General features: G+C 39.4%; 1 protein-coding gene across 5 annotated transcripts in view; it reads left to right on the forward strand.

Moving 5' to 3' along the window:
* The first annotated feature begins 1,979 nt into the window (after positions 1-1,979).
* Positions 1,980-21,005, forward strand: part of fam49ba (family with sequence similarity 49 member Ba) — a 67,071-nt gene continuing 48,045 nt past the window's right edge. The window contains exon 1 of one of the 5 annotated variants that reach the window (XM_088918587.1): positions 1,980-2,072. The gene's annotated coding sequence lies outside the window, so the exon portion shown is untranslated. Of the gene's footprint in view, positions 2,073-13,796; positions 13,962-21,005 lie in introns of those variants that run through there. The other 4 variants (XM_088918588.1, XM_088918591.1, XM_088918585.1 and 1 more) reach the window with 4 other exon arrangements.

A 21,005-nucleotide genomic window follows, 5' to 3' on the forward strand; every position in this document is an offset into this window, starting at 1 on the left:
GTCCTTTGGATGAGATGTAAAACCGAGGTCCTGACTCTCTGTGGTCATTAAAAATCCCAGGGCGTTTCTCGAAAAGAGTAGGGGTGTAACCCTGGCGTCCTGGCCAAATTTCCCATTGGCCTTTACCAATCATGGCCTCCTAATAATCCCCCTCTATGAATTGGCTACATTACTCTGCTCTCCTCCCCACTGATAGCTGATGTGTGGTGAGTGTTCTGCCGCACTATGGCTGCCGTTGCATCATCCAGGTGGATGCTGCACATTGGTGGTGGTGGAGGGGAGTCCCCATTACCTGTAAAGTGCTTTGAGTGGAGTGTCTAGAAAAGCGCTATATAAGTGTAAGCAATTATTATTATTATTATTATTCAGCCAGCAGACTGGGACCAGTGGTCGCTCTCCGGGAGAACAAAGATTGCAGCTGTTTGGGAAACGGGATCACCCCTCGAGGAGAACATGCAAACTCCAAACTAGAATACCTAGTAACTAGAATACTAGGTACACTAGAATTGAACCCAGAAGAGTCAGGATTTCAATTTAATGATATAGCACCATCTTGATCCCAACCAAGGTCCTAAGAGATTGTTCCACCTTCTGGTTTGTGTCCCAGCTGTGTTCTTAATCTAGGCTAATGATTTCAGTTTGTTAGGGGCACATTTTAGATTTGCTTCCAGCTCTTAAAAGGTAAAATTACTTTATTAATTGGTGTTAACCCTGTAACAAATTCTCAGTTTCAAGAACTGCTCTCATTCAGAAGTAATCTGAAATGTAACCAACTGGATCTCTGCAGAATAAAAGGCTCATTGTGGGAGTGGTTGATACACGGCTGTTCCCTATTTTGGTTGAAAAATCAAGCGCGAATTGATAACCGTCCTAGAGCACAGCATTTCCTGTCACTATACTAAGGCATTTGTTGTCAATTCTGATCCAAGGAAAGACCGCCACCTACTGGTCCACCAACTATTTACAGAAACACAAAAATGAGATTAACGCACATGTCGGAGGCAAACTGAAGACAAAAATGTAGCTTTTCACTAACATTAACAGCCCAAATACCATGCTGTGATGTGTGTCCTGGCAAATCCACTTTATGAAACGGCACCACTCTAAATTCCTTGGGAATTAATATATTTGCATGCATAGTTTAATTACGCACCGATAAAAGCATTTCAAAACGTAGCACTGGTATTACGGCGCTGATTTTGTATTTCTGTAAACATCTACACATTTCTGCGTTTTGAGCGCGAAAGGACAGAATCGCTACCCACGTCAAGCAAGAGCAGATGCTCATATCTGCAGATTCTCTACGCTCCAGTCGTGGCTGCAAAAAGGAACTGCGGGCGACCGTATGCTGCCGTCAACCAATAGTGTGTCGTAGAGATCAAGTGGCCTTAATAATTACGTTATTTTAGCAGTATTGTTTTTGTTATACACATATAGTACAAGCACTTGCATCACCCTAGATAATAATTCACGGAAGCTTCGAACAGCCGGCACGAGTACTATCCTATGCTACGAGAACGCAACCAGTGGGTGATCTCCGCAGTGCGTAAAAACGACTTTCCTGCGGCCGCTTAACTGTATTCACGATTCAGGAAGTTTTAGTCTGGGCCCAATGAATCTAATTCGGTATCTTTAATGTTAGGGTCATTAAAATAAATTTCAACAAGCTGTGATGTTTTCTGAAAAAAGGTTCTTACAAATACAAGCAAATTAAAAGTGTAACCCGAGGACAAATCATTTTCAGTTAACTAGCGGCCCGTTCCTCCTTCAGTTGTTCTCATTTACATTCATGTTAAAATCGGCTCTCCGAGGCTTCAGATGTGATACCGCTTCCTCTACTGACTCTCTGAATGAATCAATTCCTTTTATAGTTATCGCCTGTCTCTCTGGCTGTGTCAGTGCTGTGTCTGAACCTGTGTAACTGTATCACAATGACGTTAGAAATTGGCCAACCCGGAAACTGCAGACAGCTGAAAGAAGCACCGCTGCAAATTTCTCTTCTGCAAGCCCACTGTGATCGCGGAGCTGAGACTTCCTTATTCATTCTCCGTTCATTGATTTCTGTTTTAAAGGTATGTTTTTAAGGTGTATTTTTGTAATTCGTTTGCTAGGCAGACTGTTTGTTAAATTTCACTTTGTTTCCTGGTCTGTAATTACCGACAAACTAGTGTGTTTGTAGTACTAGCATGCTTTAGAGATGTACCGTTTATGCGAAGGTACTGCATGAATAGCGTGACCCGCGTGTGCTCCGGTAACACGGAGCAAAGGTTATAACTGAAAAAAAAAACCTGCATCTTTCACTTTGCAGAATTTCTTCGTAGAGAATCAGATTAGCTAATGTCCTTGGTGAGGTATGTAAGTCTTTGGGCTGTAAACTCTTTAATCCTTTTTGATCAATGTGTTTTCTGACGAGCAGACCTAGGTTTAATCTTAGTCTTTCAAATATACATTCATTTATTTCAGTATTTTTATAGTCAATTTGTAAGATATTCCTTAAGTATTGACCACACACTGATAACCTGGTCAGTATTTTGTTGAAGGCAATCAGAAGCATTTAAGCAAAGATAAAATGCTTTCTCACGGAACGTGGACTCTTTCCAAACACATGGGGTGCAGATCAGGGTTATTTTTTTAAAGACACGCTTGATCAAATTCTATGGATATTGTTGAAATTACTTCTAACTGTTGTAATCAAATGATACTAAAGTACTGCATCGTATACTGCATGCAACCGGCGTATATACAGTATGAAGCCTACAATCCTAACTCTCCGTTTTAAAAGTAAACACATTTTCGTGTCCCTTCAAAAATGTTTTCGTATTGTTTTATTTCATATACATGTTCCGTAAAGCAGATTATCTGCACATCTCAATAAATCTGACGAACGGTTTGTCTCTACACGAAAACGCTTAAAACAGCTCAGTTACTTCCTTATAGGCAAGGCACGCCTGTTTTTTCAGTTTTGCTGTCCCACGATTAATTTTTCCTGAATCGTTTAAGTTCCTTCATTCGCCAATAAGCCTGATTTTCTTTAGTTTCTCTTATGTAATAACTGGTATTAATTAATTCGAAAATCTGCCATTGCAAATTTGCAGTAATTGTATTCAAAAACCTTATCTAGTAGCCGAAAAAAATCATTATATACCTTCAGAAATATATTTCTGACATTACTGATTCTAATAATGCTTTAGCACCTGTATATGATGTAAAACAATTTATTATTGTCGTTGTGTTTTTATCACATTGGTCCTTTAAAAAAAATGTTTAAAAATTATTGTTTTAATAATGAGGATATGGTATTCTGTTTACCAAACAGACTTAACTTGAAACAGACTGAATAAAATGACAACTGTTTGCATACTGTAAAAATGTGAAACTTTGTTGACTTTATATATAATGTATAACAGATTTCAGAAAAACACAACACTAGTTTAAGGAACTGATCAGACTTAAGAATGGTAAACCATTTCAGGTGTGATCATAGCAGAAAGAAAGAGACCCTATTTATCATTTAGCATGATGTTTGTGCAATGCATGATGGGAACTGAAGCCAGGGACAGCATAATCATTACATTTCAGATGTGACTGAGACCATAAAGGTTTGCTTTGATATAGCCACAGGGTGTATTTAGTTTGAGAAGAAACACAATAGGTGTTTTTTTTTTAATGGCAGCAGCAACGCGCTGTATACATGTAACATATGGTAAATGTGATTAGTCATTAAACATATACCAGTGACAATGAATACAGTTTGATTCTTTATTACATTGAAGAGGTTTGTCCATGTCCCATATGAAATATATCACTTCACAGTTTGTGATTATCACAGCAGAACTTTGCAGGACCTCCTTTATCTTGTTCGCAGTCATTACTGTACCTTGTGTTGAATCAATCTCTTAAAGTGAAACAATTCACTCATTTGTTGAGACCAGGAAGTTTGAAATATTCATGACTTGTCAGTCATGTGATTTGGCTAAGTGCCACATATACATTTTGCTGAGACCATATAAGATCAGATGTGAGTTTGCACCCTGCGGGGTTGGAAATAGCTGATTGATTTGCATTTTGTTCCACCCCAGGTTTCAGGGCAAGTTAAATTAAAGACACGGACCAGGTCAAAACAGACGTGTGTTTAAAGACTACTGGTGAGATAAAAGTGTTTAACCCCTTCCCCAACATTCAGATGGTCACAAACACATCAATCCACAGACCCTGAGGTGACATGAAAAAATGTTTTGCATGCAGGCCCTAAATAGGGCAGACACGGCTTAAAGACTCACAGAAGCCACTTCAGTCTTTCTTGAGGAGGAAGTGATGTGCCTGTGGGTTTGAATCTCAAGATGTGAACAAATGTTTTCATTACTGCAGGAGCACTGTCATGTTAGTTAGGTGTGAGGAAACAAAAATCTCAATAAACTTGGGTTTCTTTATTTATGTTAAACTTGGGGTTAAATTATGTTTTGACAATGAAAAGCATTAGTTAAAAAATGTTTTTGTGCAGCATGCTTAAACTGTATGTCAGAGTGTCAGAGTGCATTTGACCTAAATTCGGTTATTTTTGCATGCACAGCTGCTGCACACATGCGTATACATTTTGCAAAGAAGCGGGCTTTCAGTACTTCATAATAAGATCCTGCTCTGGATGAGCTTGCTCTCTCCCCTCTCTGTGGACAAGGGTTCTTCGCGGTCTAGGTGAGCTTGCCTCACTGCGTATCAATCAAGCAGCGGATCTATGGATCTGTGAGGTGTGCAGTGATCCCACGTGCTGGGTGACAGGCAGATGAGGAAGAAAGTGAACAGGCGAGAATCTCCCTCACAGGGTAACTGTACAGACCGCTGTGGTGCTGTAGCTAGCTAGAGACTCAGGAAGTAAACACATTCTGAGATTGAGGTCATGCAGGTGGGGGTCAAAGCCGGTGAATCACAAACCTAAATCACTAACAAGAGTTCCTGTGAGTAGTCAGGGTCCAGCGAAGCTAGGGTCAAATCCAGGAAAACCGTAGCAGGCATGAGAGGAGAATCCAAGCCAAAGTCTTAAAGAAACATTCGGGGTCCCAGCATGTAAGCAGAGAAGAGTATCAAGCACAGGGGAGATTCAGGAGTTAGTAGTAAGCAAAGCAGTCTGGATTCCAATGTAGCCAGAGTAATACTCCTCAAAGGGCAAAGACAAAACCATTACAGATGTTCACGCTCTGTGAGATCAGAAGTTTTACATACTGAACTGCTTGAAATGGGCATGATCGTCAGTCGTCTTCAGGTGGTCCGGGTCTCCTGTCAATTGGTATCCACGGCAGCTGGACCTGAGAGACAAGTTGGAAGCTGGTGTAACTGGCTGCCACATCAATGCTAACTCACCCCTCCGCCTGTTAGTGAGGGCAAGCATGACATCTTTGAGGTGCTCGTGCATCTTCTGTGTGCAGTGCTGTTGGAAAAGTCATGCTCCTGGTGAAGTTTACGGTACGGTACTGAAGTTTAGGGAAATGCTGAAAGAACACAAGGAGATCAATTAGTCTCTGTTCCTTTTGCTGTTTTGTCCATGTATACTGTATATATTGTGCAAAAATTGATACATCTTAGGTTTTTATTACTATAACTGCCACTTTGGGTTAACAATTTTGGTGTATCAATCACAAATCTGTGATCCCTGTGAATGGAGTTCCGCTCTCACCAGAAGGATTATGCATATAGACATCAAGCACTGTGTAAATTGTGGTAGCCAGACACTTTTCTGGTCAGGTTATTAACACTGGCAATGGAAAGAGCACTAAATGAGTTTTCCTAAAGTGCATTTATCAAGCAACTGTGGCCCACAGTTTAAATTTCACTTTGATCCTTACAAAGACATTTCAGGGTCTTGTATATTGTTTATTGCAAATACTGTAACTTACTATAGTAATTGCTTAGTTATTATGCCTGATCTTTCCAGATCTTTATATTACTTTTGACTGTAGTCTCTGTCAAGCAATACCATCAGCTAACAAAAAGAAGCATTTCCAGTTCTTCTTTTAAAAAAAATGCTGAGCACAGAAGCAAAATGGGCTTTTGTTGTAGTAATGAGGAGAACGGAAAAGGTCACCGTCGAACCATAAAAAAAGAAAAAAAGGAGAACTTGAATAAAGGTTGAGTATAGCAGACTTTGGAGGCATGCACACTATCACCTTATTGCAATTTGGAAGCTGACTCAACACAAAATTCAGAGTTTTTATAGTGATAGAATAAAAATGCTATAGCCAAAATTCATGTGAATGAGGAAGTCATGGGCCACTGTATGCCTTTGTTCAGACTTTTGCAGTTCCATCAAATTGAGCGAGACAATACTTCAGTTTCTTCAGCTATACCGCAAAACTAAGCTCTTTACATTTCAGATATTTTATCTCCCCTTTTAAAGACGTGTTGATACAGTGTAGTCATGCAAATGAAGATTTTTTGACAGTTTTTTCCACTAGGCAACTGGAAATTAAAATGTGTGTTCCTTTTTTTAAAATTCTGACACTGTGCTATTCTTAGACTGTAAGATGACAGTGTTTTGTGGCTGAAGTGCATAAGTCACTGAAGACTTATTTTTCTTCTTTTGTGTACTTATAAATTTAAGTGTTCTGTTTGTGGTAAAGCAAGTCCCGGAGTTGAATGTTTGTCTTCTGCTAATGTTATTGATCTGTTCTAATCTGTCACACCACTGTGATGCTCTGCTTTTGTGAAGTGGTGCTCTGGACGTCACTTTGAAGGTGGAATAAAAGGCCTGCTGAGCACCACTTTCTTAAACACACGCAGCACTGCATCTCTTTCAAGTCTGTACTAGTGGAGCTTCTCATGTTCATGGCATTTCCTTTAACACCGTGGCTCTGAGCACCTACAGTACCATGTGGTGCCCCCTTGAAAATGGAAAAAACTTTCCATTTGTGCATTAGATGTGAATTTGTGCATTACATCCGTGAATATATATACTGTATCACACAAGGACAAATGCACATAGGCATATGTTATGTATTGTAGTGTTTTATTCAGGAAGCAAAGCAAATGGTTTAAAAACAGGGTAGCTGAGTTTAAAAATAAGTTAATAATATATTTATAATAATTCCTTATACCTATATAGCGCTTTTCTGGACATTCCACTCAAAGTGCTTCACAGGTAATGGGGACTCCCCTCCACCACCACTAATGTGCAGCCCCACCTGGATGATGTGACGGCAGCCATAGTGGTGCCAGAATGCTCACCACACACCAGGTATCAGTGGGGAGGAGAGCAGAGTAATAAAGCCAAATTATAGATGGGGATTATTTAGAGGCCACGATTGGTAAAGTCCAATGGGAAATTTGGCCAGGACACCACGGTAACACCCCTACTTTTTTCGAGAAATGCCCTGGGATTTTTAATGACCACAGAGAGTCAGGACCTCGGTTTTACGTCTCATGCGAAGGACAGTGCCCGTTTACAGTATAGTATCCCCGTCATTATACTGGGGCATTAGGATCCACACAGACCTTAGGGTGAGTGCTCCCAGCTGGCCCCACTAACACATCTTCCAGCAGCAACCATAGTTTTTTCCCAGGAGGTCTCCCATCCAGGTACTGACCAGGCTCACTTACCTTCGGTGGATTGCCAGTTGTGAATTATGAGTTGCAGGGTGATATGGCTGTTTTATGGCAATTTTAATACTTATTTATTGGATTGAGGTTACTATTTTCTAAAAGTTACAATTACAAATAAATGGCACGTGACATAGAAGTATCAAACAGTGAAATTTTAAAGATAAAATAATAACGTTGGTTGATAAAAATGTGGCCAAACATAGTTTAAGTGAGGAATGAAAGCCTCTAGAGGTTTGTCTACCCAAAGGAAGCTCTTTATCAACATCAATTCCATGGAAAGCACAGATGGCAGTGTGTTATCATATATGTTAAAGCCTTTGGATAACTGGCAACATTTTAAAAAACAATGCATTTCACATTGACCAGATGTTATAAGTGATTCATACAGACCAACGTCTTTTATTTGAGGCTCATCAAAATGTGCTATAACCCCTTGCTTATACTATAGATACTTGTGACATTAACTGGTTAGGGCTCTGGACACCGTGTCACAGAATTGTGAGTTTAAGCATCTGATGTAGACATTACTGTTGTATCAAAGAGCAAAGTGCTTTATTCAGCATGCTCCACCCCACCCGGCTGTACAAATGGGTACCAGCATTGCAGAGAGGTGCAGGGTTATTCTTTGTCGGATTAACAGAGGGAAGCTTGTACTCTCAACTCACTTCTGGTTCTGAATTTCCAAACTAATACTCTAGTATGGTGACAGTGGTTACTGGGGTGTAGGAGGTGTCATCTGTCATGTGGGATCTTAAACCAGAGTCTGGAATACTTGGTTGTAAGAGATCTCTCTGTTCATAAAAGTAGGGGTGAATGGGTAAATTCTGAATGGCTAAATTGCAACCTGGTCTTGCACAGTCTGACTTTCCTAAAGCCTTAATTCAATTGTTGAAGTCTCCACGCGATGTGCCGTGTGGTGGGGTTGCAGGCCAATAAAAACTGTGTCTAAAGTCATGGATAAAGTTTGCCCCCTGTTACTATCTTCTGAGGTGCAAAGCACAATTTAAACACATCTGTTACACAAAACCAATTATTGTAACTATTATTAATGATACAAGATGAGGATAAATTTAGGTTCTGGTCTATTTTTAGGCTTATGAAGAAGACATTAATCTTAACTGAACACCTCTGCTCTTTGAAGTTTCCTGATGGTTATGAAGTAAGCTGGTGCTGTGCTGTATATTACAGCTTCAATCCTCAATAGATGTAAAGTGCCACTCAGCCATGGTCATCTGGATATGGAATTATAAACCCTTTTTTTTCTCAAAATGCATGTGCAGTACAGCCCTTTGACAGATGAACAAGCGCCCCTCCAGTATGATTAAACAGAAAGAAATCGCTTGGTGTAAACCAAATTCAATTTAAAGCATTTAGTTACTGTAAAAGTGTTAGAAACAGAGTGCAGGCCGTGATACTTGACACATTTGTTTTTGTTTCCTTTGCTGTGAAGTTTTGAAATGTTTAAAAAATAAACTCAGTGATGGTAGGTTGGCAGAAGGGGAGCCACATTTCACAACCTAGGCTAAGATTCCTTTGTAAGGAATCTCAAGCAGCTTTTGCGTAAGCTAATTTTAATGCCTTTTTAAAGCCTGCACCAACTTGACACGGTAATGTGTTTTCACTTTAATCTGACTCCAACTTCTGTTTGTACTGTCAGCCGTCCGCTGAATCAAAGGTGGATTAAAGCTGATCTTCACACATACTGCTGCATGCCATGGCTGTCGCGTGGTATATTTGTGAACAAAGTGCTCTAACTCTTGCATTCTGAAAACAGAGCTGGGGTGGTGCTTTGTGTACTGTAAGGAAAATATACACTGTCTTGCAGAAGTATTTGGCCCCTTTCAATTATGTCCCATTTCGTTGAATTACATGCAGCATGCATTGAAATCAAAATGTGAATGCTCAAAACTGAACACATTTATGGGTGGAAGAAGTGTCAGCTGAAACTGCAAAGAAAAATAAAAAAAAACTAAAGACATACATTCAACACCTGATCAGTAGCACGTTGGTAGCAGTTCCAGCTCTGATTCTCTACCACTTTGTACAATGGGAGGGTGCACTTTTCACCCATACTGTACCTCTTTGCAATCAAATTCAAGTTCATGAAAAGTGAATATTCATCCCAGATTTACAGCAGGGCTTTAACATATTGAAACATATTTAAGATTCACTTCTACTGTGATGGCATGATGGTACAGTGATTAGTATTTCTGCCTTACAGCACTTTGGCCCTGGGTTCAATTCCCATTCTGGGGGATGCTACCTGTGTGGAGTTTATTTGTTCTCTGTTTATGTGGGTTTCCTCCTAAAATATATAAGTCCCAAAATATATTGGTAGGTTAATTGGCCTCTGGGAAAATTGGCCCTAGGTGTGCGTGTGTGTACTGTACTGTATGTCCATTTTGCATATCTGTGTGTGTGCCCAGTGAAAGACTGGGGTCCCACCCAGGATGTATCCTGCCTTGCACCTGTTGCTTTCTGAGAGGCTCGGCTCCCCTCTGACCCTGAAGTGGAAGAAGTGATCAGAACATTGATGGATTTGCTTGTACTTTGCTAAATCTATCCATAGGGATGGTATTGACTGGGTGATGCGCTGTGTTGGGTTTGCTCCAGATAGAACACTTCGCATTAAGCTCAAAGAATTCCAATTTAGTCTGACCTTTCAAAGTCATTGTTGGCCTCATTGTGGCATCCCTAACCAGATTCCTTCTTGCCTGGCTGCTCAGTTTGGAGGAACAGACTAATATAAGCATTGTCTAGGTGGTAAGATGTACATTTCTTTGTAGTTTTCACTAACATTTAACATCTTTCATCCAGAAGTGTGTTTGGTTTGACATTTGAGTTTTGATTAATAATGTCCACTTAAAAAGGTTTGCATAATTTGTCATTTAAATGGCACGTCATTTAAAGGGAGTGAATAATTTTGCAAAACGGTGTATGTTCAAGTGGGCAGAGGTTATAGGAAGAAGAAAATATGTTTCACATTTATCTGACAGCTACAATGGTATGTCCAAAGTGCTTTAATTTCTCTATGTGGCAACTGAATATCTTGACATTGTATATCAAGAAGCCAGAACAAAGATAGTGTCTTTCAAAACTATGTAGACAATTGCAGTTTTGCTGTTTTCACTTTTGTTTGCTTTAAAGATTGCTCTTACAACACTTTGAAATATCCATTAATATTTGTTATATGCACAACCTACTCCACACATTCAAAGCAAAAAAGAATATAAAATTCAAACAAAATAGTTATGATTTATTTATGTAGTATTCAACCCCTTTTTCTGTGGAAAATGTAAATCAATTTAGGTGCATAAAATTACTTTAAAAAGCCACACATTTAGTGGTCTGGCCTCAGTCATTGTACAATATTAGAGATTCACATGTTTTCAGAATAAATACACCTGTCTCTGTATGATCCCTAAGTCTGTCAAACAAAGATTCAACCACAAAGACCAAGGAGCTTAAAGAACAACTTTGGGATAAAGTTGTATAAAGACAAGGATCAGGGGGAGGATATAAAACATTTCAAAGGCCCTCAATATCTATAATAATACCCTCTTTGAACATGGTGAAGTCTATTATTTACGTAGAAGCAAAAGACACCTGACACAGTTTACAGTAGATCACACTGTCCATCCAAACTGTTTGAGCTGTATGGAACTGAAAAAAAAAGACATCTTAAATCTCTTATAGACAAAGAAGCTTTTAAGTGATACTGAGAACATGTCAGAAACATTTTTGTGGCCAGACAAAACAAAATTTGAACTTTTTGGTCTAAATGCAAAATGTTATCTTTGAGGCCAACCCATTTGGTGCATCATTCAGTCAACAGCATTTCTACTGTCAAGCATGGTGAATACAGCATTTTATTATTGCTTTGCTTCTCAGTGACAAAACTGATGGTACTATAGATGGACTGGCAAGAAAGCCTGCTTCAGACATAAAACTGTCTCAAAAATGCACCTTGCGGCAGGCAGTGATCCAAAGCACACAGGCAAAGCTACACTGGGGTGGCTTAAGAAGAAAGTGGTTCTGTTAAAATTTGGACTTTGGTCCTATTGAAATTTCATAAAATGACTTGAAAACGGCTGTCCATAAGCAAACCACAAGCAACTTGTGAAATCTTGAGCAACTCTAGCAAGACAAATTGGAAATAATTGCACCTTGCAGGTGGGCAAAGGTGATGGAGACTTATGTAAAAAGACTTCCTGTAGATATTGAGTTCGCAGGTCTGAATGCTTATGCAATCAACATATTTCATTTTTTCCCTTTTTAGTTTTTGCGGACGTTTGCTTAACCTTAAATGTTTCAGTTTAAGAAAAAAGGTTTTGAATAAACCTTTAAAGTTAAAGACATGTGTATGCATCATTGTGTAATTTCCCAAAATGGACATCATGGGAAGAGTCTGAATACTTCTGCAAGGCACTGGCATATGGGGACCCGCTCTATCCACATCTGAAGGGAAGTGCCCATCTGGGAACATGTAGCTGCCAGGATATACCAGCTATCCAACTACACAACAGATCAGGCAGAGAAGTAAGAAATTGTTTCACCATTTGAATTTAGGGAAAACTTTCACGAGGCCAGATTATATATGCCTATATTGGAATGTAGTGAGGATGAATAGATTAACAACCCTACTCTTTTGAACAGTGTCATGGGATTTTTAACGATAAGTTATTCAGGACCTCGGTTTAATGTCTCCTCTGAAGTACAGGAGCTCTTTTGGTATTGTGTCTTTGCTCACAATTCTGGGAGATTGGTTAGGAAATTGTGGTCTAGAGGGAATGTCCTGGTCCACCTACTGTACTGTACATCACCTGCAGTAGCTACCTGGTTTTCCTTGGGGGTCTTATCACAGTACTGACCAGACAGAAAATCTTGACATCTCATCAGATGAGGGCTACAAGGCCCTTGTATGAAGCAGTATTCTGACTTGACCTTCTGCACCCCTTAGGATTTTATATATTCATGTATTAAACCTTCTTAAACTTCTAGAAATATCTATATAAGCACCCAGATCCCTTTTGTGACTATACATTTTTATTAACTAAAATTACACACTACAGTTCCCACACAGTTAAACATCTTTTTAAAAAAAAATTCTGGGTTTAAATTTTGAAGAGGGATTCTTTTCAACTGTTAAGTCCAGTGCCTAGTTTTAGCCTGAAAAATGTAAAGTCAGGGCATAGATTATAAGCCTCATTTAATTTCCCAGTTCCTCATATTATTCTTGGGAATGTCTACATGATTTACAGAAGTGTTTTTTTTAACAATTATCTCATTCTTTGCAACATTAAAAGCAGATGTAAACTTTAAATATGTTCCTGCAGGTTGAAAATGTGACCATTAAAGTTTAAAAAATCAATAGCAATAAAGAAATAAACCTTTCATGATGATGAAATGTGAAAAGGCTAGGCCAGCCTGTTGAGATAGATTTTCTACATCATAATGATAATGTTGTTAGATTTATGGCTTTCTCACGCAGTTTTGTTTGAGATCTCTATGTAGTTATTTTTGTCAAAGCACTAAAACAGAACAAACAAAACATTTTCTAACTGCCTTGTTCACTCAAGAAGTTACTGTAGCTGTCTAATCTATTGACATCTCCTCTGATTTTCATTCAATGTCTCTCCCTCTCCAATTTCACACAATCAGCCTATAATAATAATAATTAATAAAAATAATGAAAAAGCATTCCAAAGGTAGGCAGTCATTGACCCTTGATTTGACACAATTCATGTTCCCAAATGTATTCACAAAATAAAATATCCATTTTACTGATGATAAAGGAATTTCAAAACAATTTACCAGTGAAACGATCATTAAAAACCATAATGGATGCGTGTGGCGATGCAATTTCTTGTGATTTCTGTCGTTGCGGGCTGTATTGTGTCCGTTGAGGCGACATGAGGGTCACTAATGCAGCCATTAACACATTTTAGGCTGCCTACACCTGTTAAACGCTTTCGGTTTGATCCTTTTATAGGTAATGCTGGATCTTGCCAAATTGTTAATTAACCTTATATTTTAATTATCTTTACGCAAAATCCATGCCTTTCGAAACTGCACGATACAGCAGCGTAGTGTAATGTACTGTACTTTAAATCGAAGGATAGTAAGATTCGTCGTGAACATCCTCTGTTCCTGTAGCTGAATCTAATCGACGATAGGACCCAGAGGAAAACCACAGTGTGTGTGTTAGAGTGAGTGCGAGGCGCTGGTGTTGAAGGTGGAAGTATCTTGGTTCACGTACTGGTATTTAAAAAGGAAGAACCTTCTGTGTAAAATTACAGTTAACCTAGTTCGATTTAAATTGAAATACCTCTGGCTATGTAATCCAAGGATTCATCCACGTATTGCTTAAGGTAAGAATGGAGCAACCCATCGTTAATCGTTTGCAGTATTGCATTTTATTTCGGTTTTTGTGTCAGGTTGGGTTAACCCAGCGGAGCATGGGACTAGAGTGTGTAGCTTAGCCAAGGGAGGTGCCTGAAGTCTGGGGCACATGTACTAGAAATCCGTGCGATTTCGGTTTCTCGTGACATTTTCGCAGTGATACAGTGTAACTTGTCCAGAGGCAGAGCGATTGGAAGAGAAATTGTTAGCTACCGCCTGTATGTCTCTTGTATTGTGCTGCATTGTATTTTTTCCTCGTGGGAAGCTGTTAGTTTTGGAATTAATGCTCGTAGTGTCTGTAGTAGGGTGAAAGTAGAGACAGTTTTTAAAATAATACAAACATCTAGATTGTGTTGTCTAGTAAATTCACTAGAAATTGCTAGGTAAATCGGTATGCATTATAGAAATTCCGGATTCGCCTGGTGGGTTAATATATAATTCTATTTTAAGGAAATCGACACAGCAATATGCAATCCTTGGTCAATGCTTTTAAGTTCTTGTGAATTTCAAAGTTCACTGTATGTCTGTTACCGAGACCATCGAAATTACAAGTAAAACCAACAGACCTACGCCAGAGCTACTAAACTGAACCGCATTAAAATAAATAAATGCCATTTAGCTTTTATCGTAGAATTAGTTAATCTCATTTTTAGATTTCTTCCTGATTTCACTCGAAACATTTAATGTTTTCTTTCTGGTAACTGAAATAACAGAAACAGATCCAATTTTATAAACCACACTTCACTAGACAAATATTTTAAATCAATAAGGAAAACGCTTAAGTTATTTAGCCAAATGCCCATACATTTCAGGATAACCTGAAAGGTGTGAGTTGATGGTTATAACTTGCGAGATATGAACTTCACTGTACAGTGATCATACAGTATCTGTGCAGTATATTTCACGGTACTAAAGAATGTTTTGAGTCTACTTGAAATCTAGGCTTTGGTAACCATTTGTTATTTTTAAAGAGCCACGTGTACTGTATAGAGTGGTTATAAAGCCCTACTATTTTTGTACAATCTTAACATTGGAGGTGGCTTTCTTTTCTTCTGTATTATTAACTTTCCTTTGTGCTCTGCCCTCAGGATCTTTTTTTTCCCTCTGTTTGTACTGTTTTACCTCATAATAATAATGTTCTAAGTATCCATATAGAAAAGTTCTTTATATTATAGATTTAAACTCTTTAAAGTGACTTTTTTTAAAAAGAAAAAAGTAGAAAATAAGAGGAGTGATTTTTTTTTGTGTGTGTGCTGATCTGAACTCTTTTAATACTGTTCAGACATCTGAACAGTATAGGCCTGTTTGCATGTTAAAGCATGTGAATCTTGTGATTCAAGGAATGTGTACGTAAAAAGCATGTAAAAGACATGGTTCGGCTCTTTTGTTTTGCCTGGGTGCAGTAAGGGTTTTGTAGAAATCTTGGTTTTGACACTGTTGCTCTTTCCTTCCCAGAAGGGAGTGCACTGTAACAGAGCTGTGATAAGAATATCTTGTCTGTTAAGGCCTTACTTAAGTCTTGTGAGGGATATCACTTCCTTTCTTGTACTGTTCAATTCCTGTTGTACTTGCTGCTTTTTCCTTGTAAGCTTATAGAGATTTTAGGTGATTTAATCAGATTGCCTTGGTCCTGCTTCGCCAGTCATTCAAGTATGGATTTAGTTGTGCATTTAAGTTTAGGTTTTGCATTTTTGGGTTGTCATTTTATCTTCCTGGGTGATGCCTTTTATTTCCTAAAAAGATATCCAAAACGGCCATAGTGACCTTGTGCGAACTATCAAAGTGTTTTTTTAAAAACAAGATCACTGAATTATAGTTAGGGCTTCTTCTACTTGTTTTTAATAAGGTCTTCTATTCTTGAACTTTCAGTGCAGTCAGAAGTATGTCTTACCATAAATGTGCTTCGATTTATTGCAAGTTGTGGCACTCAGAGCTTGCTGTTAAATTTGGGCTGGGAGACCAGTAATGAAGGACAGCCTAAAATGGCTGTGTTAGATTGGAAATGGGACATTACACGGTGTCTGCAACAGATACCCAAGGGTGTTCATCCATCAGTCACTTTGTGCTCATAATGTTGTGTATGCTATGTTAGTGTCGTCACCTTTTTCCTGTTACAGTTCTTCATTTCTCACTCAGTCCATATCCTGTTGTGTATGCTTTTTGTGGCTCTTTGTTGTCGTTTCTGCATAGTTTATCATTTACCTTGGTGCAGTACAGGGATGGTCTTTTCACCTGACTTTAAAGATTTCTCAAAGCTGAGTATGAATTCAAACTGTGTGTGAAGTACAGGATTCAAGGAGCTGTGTTTTTCTGTGCAGTGCCTGTGTCTGTCCCAGTTTTCTGTGCCGTGGAAGCTCTGCGCAGAAGCTGTCTTTCTGGGTGTTAAAAATGAGAAGTTGCATTCAACAGACGAGTAACAAACAGCCGCAATAATGGCACTTAACACAAATGCAGAAATTACGAACTAGTGAGAAATTAAATAGCAGGACAGTTCAAGTGGCAGAAACTAAATTAAGCTTGGTCATATTTACCCACCCGGTTTGCATTAGTCAGTTACACCTCTACATCTCATCTTAAAGCTCCCTATAACCTCATATGCATATATATATACCCTCATATTCCTCAGATGATGAGGAAGGGCAGGTTCCTCTGACCTGCCCACCCCTTTGTCATTCTGCATTTGAGGTACTTCACGAGGTTCTGGCACACCAGGAGGAGTATGTTCTTTGCTGATGCCCTTGCAATCCTGCAGGTGCCCAGGAAGTCTCGGTGGGTGTTACTTAACCAGGAGCTTAGAGCCTTTGAGGACTAATCCCAAACCTATTAATGGTGGCATCCCAGTATAACAGGACACGGCTATAGGCCTCCCATAAATCATCAGTTTATTAGGACCTGGAACAAATGAATGTTTTTAAGCAATGTGGCAAGTCATTTATCAAAACTGGAGTGGACGATTCCTATGCTTGAATCGGGGGTGGCTTAATTCCTGGTGCTGGAAGGTTTGTTTTATTTGCTGGTTTTCAGTCCAGCTCCGCTCTTCTTGAGTTAAACCAACTGGTGATTGGCTTAGCTCAACCAATTTAACACCTTCCAGCTCTTCTGCTGCTCCTGCTTTGAAGAAAGCTTGAAAACCTGTGGATCAGGAGTCTCATTACTGAAGGGCCTAGTGTCTTCTGGTTTGTCTCTCCCACATTCTCAGTTATGCATATGTTACTTAATTCGCTGCATAATTCTAAAACATGTGAGCAGGCTCCGAGATGATTTATAGGGAACTGTTGTTTTAATGACGTGGGTGTCGTGGGTAATCTAACATAAAAGACTTGTATGTGTCTAATTTAGAAAACAGTTATGTCAGTTGTTTAACTGACTCCTTGCAGAATGTGTGTCGAAACCCTTGCTGTAGACGCACTGGTCTTCCAGGCACCAGAAGTGCCCTTTCTCTGGCTTGTATCAAATAAGCTGCTATAGTGGACAAGTGTTCTATGTCTTCAGTATCAGATCAGTAACTTCTGTCACCCAGTTCTGCTTTAAAGTGCATCAGATTGTTCTGTAGTGAGTGTAGGGATGGTACAGGTGGTGTAGCAACCACAGCTACTGCTGGCTGGGCTATAGCAGTGTTAATTACCTCTCTGCAAGAGCAGGAATGAGGGCCACAGAATCTGAGAATGCTGGCTAGCACACTGCTTTCAGTTACTTCTTAATAATGGGATTTGTTTTTTGGAGTCTCATGATGTCTGTGATGTAATCCAGCTTTGTTCATTTCAGGGAATGTGAAATCAGTATTCTGATTGCAGGACAATACTTCTGTACAACAAATTATCATTACAAAATACCTCTCGGGGACTATCAATGTACAACTTTGAAAACAAATCCCTCGTCAGGAATTCCTGTGTGCTGTATGCAATACTGCAGCTCTTTAAATGATATTTGTTCTTGGTGAGGCACGTTATTGCTCTCCATTGTGTTTAATTCACCTATAGAAATGTTCTTTTAAAATTTGACCAAGTCTTATTTATTATATAGTATAACACTGGGCAAACACTGAAATTCAGAATCTAGCTTTCGGCACCAAAATGTGAAATACAGAGGGGTTAGAAGTCTGAATGTTTAAAGTGACTTGGTAGTGTGAATCGTTGTAATTTTGTGCCTGATTAAGAGCCATAGTATTTACTTTATGTATTGTTTCAAAGTTACAATTATAAACTTTTTTTTTCTATCCTTCTAGAACTTAGTCCTGAAATGTGTTTCAGCTAATGATCTGAGTTCTGTGCTAGCTGTTTACACTGCAGGTTTCAAGTACAGTGAACACCATTGTCTGTAGGAATCTGTTGTGTAGCTGTTCCTGTTACCCCACACTATTCAGGTGGAGTCTTATGTGCAGTATCCAGCACTGTCATATGGCATATTTGTCAATAAGAACAAGTAATAGGTTTATTCCATGCTGAAAAGAGAAGAAAGGAAACTCAACGTTTCGTCTGTGTAGCAGTCACACCCGAAGAAGGCTCCACAGCCGAAATGTTGAGTTTCCTTTCTTCTCTTTCCAACATGGAATAAACCTTTACTTGTTCCTTTGCAGCCTACGCATGCTGACTCAGCATCTGACATAACTATATTGATCAATATTTCATTGTAAAGAAAATAGTGGCTTTGCGTACTTCCAGAGCTTCAGGTGTAGTCGCTGCTTGCAAGCAGCCTTCAGGTTATGTGGCTTTTGGCTGTGTATTATGTTGCCAGTCTGGGGCGGGGGTGTTGAGTCGGCTGCATTGTAAAGGCTGCTGGCCTTTAGGTTCAGGTTTCCCATTAAGTCTGATGACTCTCCGGGGAAAGATGACGGCCAAAAACTCTTAACGGATGACTGGCTTTGGAGTCACAGTATGAAATTGCACTATAAAAGTGCCTGTGTTAATTTTTTCTGCACGTCCTTGCCAAAATTGGCAATCCTTTCGCTTTTGTTATGCGTTTTAGAAGGCCGAAAGGGTATATTCCACACCTGCCCCTGCTGTGGTTCCACTGTAATAGTTTTTTATTGCATTACATTTTGATTAAAATGACAGCTGAAGTTGAGGGAAGCAAGCTCTCCTCTTATATTGACAGGGAAGACAAGTATTGGTAAAATATTACCAGTACTTGTCAGGGAAATGAAAGTATGTGTGACTGAAACCAATTAATGTCTACTCATGTCTTAACTTTCCTTTTTTACTTTAATTTTTTTCTTAATTGTCCTGTTTGGTGGTGGCCCCTGCATAGAGTGACAGGGTCATTTTGCAATGCCTTTCACTTAAAGAAAAAGTGCAGTATTTTGTCATTTTCACATTTTCAATAAGCACTTATGCAATTCAGGGTCACGGTGTTCCGGAACCTATCCAAGCAAGCAACAGGCACACCTCAGACAGGACACTAGTAGTCCATTGCAGGGCACACAGAGACAAACATGCTCACACTTGCACCAAGGACAGTTTTGTTTTTTCAGAACCCAATTAACCTACCAGCTTGTCTTTGGACCGTGTGAGGAAACCAGAGCCCTTGGTGGAAACCCACACAAAGCTGGGGTTAACATACAAGCTCCTTGCAGACAGCACCCCAGGAACTGAACCCAGGGCCCTGGCGTTGCGAAGCACCGATGTTATCCACTGCGCCCCCTTGCTGCCTGTTTTTCTTCCTATAAAAGCGGATTGTTAAAATCTTTTGCATAATGTTATCTGAATCATGGTACACCCCAGCCCTTCTCCCTCATTTCATGTATTCACATCTATTTCCTGCTTCACAAGAGCAGATATTGTGAGGAATGTGTGATACTGGGTTATATGTGATTGATTAATTTTCTGTTTTCCCATTGATGATGGTGGGCACACCCACTGTAGCATTGACTCTGGTCATCCTTTGCCATTCAGGCCCAATTCACTCATGAGAGGCTTAAGTGGCGCTTAGAAAGTAATGAGTAAATCACTCTTGTTTAAAGTGTGAAATCTGGATGATGGTATGCATTGAGCTAAATCGATCCAATGCAAGGCGGTCATGGGCTAGTCAGAGTTCTCTGTAACTGATGGCATGAAAACCCTCCCAAGTCTGCTGCAACGAGCATTCCTGATACCCCAAGTTACGTTAATGCAAGAAATAGTGTTGCATGGCTGAAAATCTATCTTGATATGAAAATGCTGGGCTTGTGTGAAAGGGACAGCAGCGTCGTTTCACGTGGAGGTTTAAACTGGAGCAGAATATCTCTGCCCTTCCAGGTTGAGAATGAAACACACAGGGACTTCATTACGTAGATCTCCAATTTCTCATCCTGTATTGAGAGTTGGGACAGAGTGCGAGATGAAGGTTGTCAGAATAGGATTCCCTTTCTCTTGGATTAGGAGATAGATTGCACTCTTGGCAGAGTATTTTTTACTTATAACCCTTCCTCACCAAAAAAAACTCATCATTGCATCATTAATTTGCAGAATTAATTGCATTTAATGCTGTTACTAAACATTTTAACTATGCTGAAAAAAGCTTAACACCTAACTAGAAGGTTTAAGAACTGGTAAGATGTGGCTTGAGGATTTGTATTATTACTATTAGTAGTAGTAATATAGCCACCAGTAGAACTTAATACAAAAATAGATGGGTTTGCATTTCTTTAAATAAAAAAACAAACAAAACAATTTGGGGATTTATTCAATGTGAGAGAATCTTAAACCTTCCATAAGTGTTGCTTTTACCAAAGTAGTTGTGAGATGAAGTGTGTGCTTTTGTGAAAAGAGGTGTTTGTGGGGAGGGATACATGCATTTCTCTTGCAGTGCAGTCTTGATTTAAACCACCGCCTTCCTTCAGTGCTTGAACAGAAGCTGCTCCTGCAGTCTCATACTGTACATTCCTTCCTTACACTCGGCAGAGTGCTTTGGGGCTACTTCTTTGAAGCCGACTCAAAACCACGGCATGCTTGGATTTTGCTTTGGACTTGGTCTTTGTTCTCGCATGGTGTCATTGGTCTGTCAGCTGAAGCTCATTGCCAAGAGCTCGCAGCTCC

The sequence above is a fragment of the Atractosteus spatula genome, chromosome 6 (genome assembly GCF_055471065.1).
Source record: "Atractosteus spatula isolate fAtrSpa1 chromosome 6, fAtrSpa1.hap1, whole genome shotgun sequence".
NCBI lineage: Eukaryota > Metazoa > Chordata > Actinopteri > Semionotiformes > Lepisosteidae > Atractosteus > Atractosteus spatula.